The 5,660-nt window shown below is 55.4% G+C and overlaps 1 protein-coding gene across 2 annotated transcripts in view; it reads left to right on the forward strand.

The window, feature by feature from the left end:
* Positions 1–3,883: 3,883 nt before the first annotated feature.
* Positions 3,884–5,660, forward strand: part of LOC140393964 (serine/threonine-protein kinase 38) — a 93,705-nt gene continuing 91,928 nt past the window's right edge. For both annotated transcript variants that reach the window (XM_072480664.1, XM_072480667.1), the window contains exon 1: positions 3,884–3,986. The gene's annotated coding sequence lies outside the window, so the exon portion shown is untranslated. The remainder of the gene's footprint in view (positions 3,987–5,660) is intronic.

Consider the following 5,660-nt stretch of genomic DNA (forward strand, 5'->3'; position numbering starts at 1 on the left):
ATTTTTTTTATTAAGACTGGTCTCATAAATATTAATTGGCTTTGTATCATCGTCAAGATCATCACAACTTGTACATAACATCATTTGTCTACCTATTTCACGCAAGCAAAACAAAACTTAAGAGACTAAATGCATTAACATTTGATGGACTAACTCATTGATTTTATATAATGCCTTTGCAAACTGCATCCGTTATGTTTGTTCAATTTTCTTTACAACATACAGAAAATATGTAACACGAAAAAAAGGGGATGTAGTGATCCCTATATGTGCATGTACACAAGGGGTTAATGTGTCATCAGTAGCACCACATGATCACTAAAGGGCCGGACCAACAGGGGTATAAAAAGGCAGCCACATTGGGGCTCTCCCACTCGCTTGGGTGCACGGTGATCAAAGCAACAGCAGACTAGTTTAGATAGCCAGTGGAGTTACGTATAGTTACCATAGTTAGATCTTGTTAACCTTATTAGTATCAAAGTTAAAGTAAAGAGCTCATGTAAATATTGTTGTAGTTACTCAATAAACCTTTTGTTACTACTGGAAGAGTTCGAATCTGATTGCAATGTTTCTCATTTATGACCATGCTACTTTACTGTAAACTGCCCAATGGTGCTGCACACAACTGGTTAAAAATGTCAGGATCAGGGGCAGCACGGTGGCGCAGTGGGTTAGCCCTGCTGCCTCACGGTGCCGAGGTCCCAGGTTCGATCCCGGCTCTGGGTCACTGTCCGTGTGGAGTTTTCACATTCTCCCCGTGTTTGCGTGGGTTTCGCCCCCACAACCCAAAGATGTTCAGGCTAGGTGGATTGGCCACACTAAATTGCCCCTGAATTGGAAAAAATGAATTGGGTACTCTAAATTTAAAAAAAAAAATCTTTAGACTCTTAATTCCATATTTTTATTGAATTCAAATGTCACCATCTGCTGTGGTGGGTGTCGAACCCATGTTCCCAGAGCATTACTCTGAATCTCTGGATTACTAGTCCAGTGACAATACCACATTGTCATAGCCTCCCACTTGAAGGAAAATCCACGTGAGGCTTCAAGAGTAGAGTGGAGAAGGGTGATTAACTTGTTAAGAACTGCTACAGGTATAATGTACTGTATGAATCCAGGAAGGTGGCAAGCTTTGACATGGATGGATAATGCAAACTGGAGCTCAAATAAGACACTCAGGTTCTGATCAATCTAATTCATAAGTGATCAGGAAGGAGACTGGAGTTCCTGGTCAAAGATTTTTTTGGGGGGGAGGGTGGGAGGCGGTGAAGTCGAAGACCATAGTCTTCCAGATATTTAACTGGAAGAAAAGCAATGTAGTTAACTCTTAACTGCCTTCTGAAATGGACTATAAGCCATTCAGTTGTATCAAACAGCTACCGGAAGTCAAAAAGAGCCATAAACCATGTGGACCACCTAGCATTGACCTAGGCACTGGAAACATCAATGACACACCCTGCACGGTCGACCTTCCCAGTTATCCTTACCAACATCCTGCTGGTATTTCTCCAAAACAGGGTGCCCTGTCCCATGGACTAGTCAAGCAACAGCCTGATGTACTCACTGCATCATACTTAGCAGTGAAGGTCCCAAATGCCACCGTCATCCTCCTCGGCTATGGCTGGATATTATGGATGATTGGGTTGTTGTGGTAAGACACTTCCAAAATTTTGAATTCCACTTTGCCCTTTTTCTTATGTTTTCCTCCTCGGATGCAAGCGAAGGATTACTGCTGATGAAGGTATTGCTTTTCCATGTCTGAGTTTCCTGAGCTGTCAGCTGCTCCTACATCGCTGGGTTCCACTAGAATCCCTGCAGTGCAGAAGGAGGCCATTCGGCCAATTGGGTCTGCACCGACCCTCCGAAAGAACACCCAACCTAGGCCCACTCCTCTGCGGATTGATCATGGCCAATCCACCTAACCTGCACATCTTTGGACTGTGGGAGGAAACCAGATCACCTGGAGGAAACCCCCCAGACACGAGAGAACATGCAAACTCCACACAGGCAGTCACACAAGATCGGAGTTGGAGCTGGGTCGCTCGCACTGCATGGAGTTTGCGCATTCTCCCCATGTCTGTATGGGTTTCACCCCCACAACCCAAAGGTGTGTAAGTTAGGTGGATTGGCCACGCTAAATTGCCCCTTAATTGGAAAAAAAGAATTCGGTATTCTAAATTTTTTTTAAAAAAATGATATACATTAACAGTCTGGAAGAAGGAACTGAGGGCATTGTTGCTAAGTTTGGAGATGTTACAAAGATATGTAGAGAGACAGGTAGTGTTGAAGAAGCGGGGAGGCTGCAGAAAGACTTGGATAGGTTAGGAGAGTGGCCAAAGAAGTGGCAGATGGAATACAACGTGCAAAAGTGTGAGGTTATGCACTTCGGTGGGAAGATTGGTAGCATGGACTGTTTTCTAAATGGGAAAGGCTTCGGAAATCTGAAGCACAAAGGGACATAGGAGTCCTAGTTCAGGATTCTCTTAAGGTTAACGTGCCGGTTCAGTCGACAGTTAGGAAGGGAAATGCAATGGTAGCATTCCTGTCGAGAGGGCTAGAATACAAAAGCAGGGATGTACTTTTGAGGCTGCATAAGGCTCTGATCAGACCCCATTTGGAATATTGTGAACCGTTTTGGGCACTATCTAAGGAAGGATGTGCTAGCCTTCGAGTGGGTCAAGAGGAGGTTCACAAAATTGATCCTGGGAATGAAGGGCTTGTCATATGATAAGCAATTGAGCACTCTGGGTCTGTACTCGTTGGAGTTCAGAAGGATGAGGGGGGATCTTATTGAAACTTACAGAATATTGAGAGACCTAGGAAGAGTGGATGTGGAGAAGCTTCTTTCGACCATTAGGAGGGACTAGAACCTGAGGGCACAGCCTCAGGCTGAAGCGATGACCCTTTAAAACAGATGGGGAGGAATTTCTTCAGCCAGAGGGTGGTGAATCTGTGGAACTCTTTGCTGAAGAAAGCTGTGGAGGCCACATTACTAAATGTCTTTAAGTTCATGACTAATAAGGGGATCGGGGTTATGGGGAGAAGGCAGGAGAATGGGGATGAGAAACATATCAGGCATAATTGAATGGCGGAGTAGACTTGATGGGCCGAATGGCCTAATTCTGCTCCTAAGCCTTTTGGCTCCTTATCTTTTAAAAAATTTAGATTACTCAATTATTTTTTTCGATTAAGGGGCAATTTAGAGTGGCCAATCCACCTACTCTGCACATTTTTGGGTTGTCGGGGCGAAACCCACGCAGACACGGGGAGAACGTGCAAACTCCACACGGACAGTGACCCAGAGCGTAGATCGAACCTGGGACCTCAGCGCCGTGAGGCAGCAATGCTAACCACTGCGCCACCGTGCAGCCCTTTTGGCTCCTTATTAAAGGATGACTGGTTGCTATGGACTGGTTGCTATGGGCTGGTTGTGATGGGCTAGTTATTATGGGCTGTCTGGGCTGGTTGCTCTGGGCTGGTTGCTCTGGGCTGGCCGAGCTGGGTGTGATGGGCTGGTTATTATGTGGCCATTAGCACCCGGTTTCCCTGGGTTTCTTGTGGCTAGATTCATCTTCATTCTCACTCCACAGTATAAATATTTCCCACTTTCTCTGTCTGTTAGCTTTGACAGAGTCATCGACTCAAAACATTAGCTATTTTCCCTCCCCACAGATGCTGCCAGACTTGCTGAAATTTCCAGCATTTTCTCTTTCGTTTCAGATTCCAGCATCCACAGTAATTTGCTTTTGTCCAGTGTTATTATGGGCTGTCTGGGCTGGTTGCTCTGGGCTGGTTGCCATGGGTTGGTTGTCATGGGCTGTCTGGGCTGGTTGCTATGGGCTGGCTATTATGGGCTGTCTCGTTGCAATGGGCTGTCCGCGGGGTGGCGCCACTCTGGCTGTTCGCCGGAAGTGCTCCGGGGACACTCGGATCCCGGGACTGGGAGCGGGAGAGAGCCGAGGCTAAGGCCGAGGGAGCGCCGCCAGGTAATTGCCGGCAGTCTCCGGGGTGGCAGCGCCTGGGCCGAGCGGCAGGAGCCGGTGATTGAGGCCCAGGCCTGAGCTTTAGCACCAAGAAAGCGAGCGGCCCGGACCCTCCTCTGTTCCGGAGCGGCCTCTGGACGCCGGGGAGCGAGTTAGCTCACAGCCCGGGGCCCCGAGTGGGGTGGGGGATATTGGTGGGGGTCCTTCTCTGATATCGGTGGGGTGCTGGTGTCGGTCCCTGATCTCGGGGGGGGGTCAGGTCCCTGATCTCGGGGGGGGGGGGGGGGGGGTCAGGTCCCTGATCTCGGGGGGGGGGGGGGTGGTCAGTGTCCCTGATCTCGGGGGGGGGGGTGGTCAGGTCCCTGATCTCGGGGGGGGGGGGGTGGTCAGGTCCCTGATCTCGGGGGGGGGGGGTGGTCAGGTCCCTGATCTCGGGGGGGGGGGGGGGGTCAGGTCCCTGATCTCGGGGGGGGGGGGGGGGTCAGGTCCCTGATCTCGGGGGGGGGGGGGGTCAGGTCCCTGATCTCGGGGGGGGGGGGGGTCAGGTCCCTGATCTCGGGGGGGGGGTCAGGTCCTGATCTCGGGGGGGGGGGGGGGGGGTCAGGTCCCTGATCTCGGGGGGGGGGGGGGTCAGGTCCCTGATCTCGGGGGGGGGGGGGTCAGGTCCCTGATCTCGGGGGGGGGGGGGGGTCAGGTCCCTGATCTCGGGGGGGGGGGGGGTCAGGTCCCTGATCTCGGGGGGGGGGGGGGGGGGGTCAGGTCCCTGATCTCGGGGGGGGGGGGGTCAGGTCCCTGATCTCGGGGGGGGGGGGGGGGGGGGTCAGGTCCCTGATCTCGGGGGGGGGGGGGTCAGGTCCCTGATCTCGGGGGGGGGGGGGGGGTCAGGTCCCTGATCTCGGGGGGGTGGGGGGGGGGGGTCAGGTCCCTGATCTCGGGGCGGGGGGGGGTCAGGTCCCTGATCTCGGGGGGGGGGGGGGGGGTCAGGTCCCTGATCTCGGGGGGGGGGGGGGGGCGGGGGGGGGGGGGGTCAGGTCCCTGATCTCGGGGGGGGGGGGGGGGGGGTCAGGTCCCTGATCTCGGGGGGGGGGGGGGTCAGGTCCCTGATCTCGGGGGGGGGGGGGGGGGGGGGGGGGTCAGGTCCCTGATCTCGGGGGGGGGGGGGGGGTCAGGTCCCTGATCTCGGGGGGGGGGGGTGGGGGGTCTGGCCGGATCCGGGGGGTCAGGTCCCTGATCTCGGGGGTCGGGGGGGGGGGTCAGGTCCCTGATCTCGGGGGGGGGTGGGGGGGGGGGGTCAGGTCCCTGATCTCCGGGGGGGGGGCGGGCGGGGGGGGGGGGGGCGGGGGGGGGGGGGGGGGGTCAGGTCCCTGATCTCGGGGGGGGGGGGGGGGGTCAGGTCCCTGGGGGGGGGGGTCAGGTCCTGATCTCGGGGGGGGGGGGGGGGGGGGGGGGGGGGGGTCAGGTCCCTGATCTCGGGGGGGGGGGGGGGGGGTCAGGTCCCCTGATCTCGGGGGGGGGGGGGGGGGTCAGGTCCCTGATCTCGGGGGGGGGGGGGGGGGTCAGGGTCCCCTGATCTCGGGGGGGGGGGGTCGGGGTCAGGTCCCTGATCGGGGGGGGGGGGGGGGGTCATCAGGGGGGTCCCTGATCTCGGGGGGGGGGGGGGGGTCAGGGTCCCTGATC

This window comes from Scyliorhinus torazame, chromosome 17, assembly GCF_047496885.1.
Source record: "Scyliorhinus torazame isolate Kashiwa2021f chromosome 17, sScyTor2.1, whole genome shotgun sequence".
Lineage (NCBI taxonomy): Eukaryota > Metazoa > Chordata > Chondrichthyes > Carcharhiniformes > Scyliorhinidae > Scyliorhinus > Scyliorhinus torazame.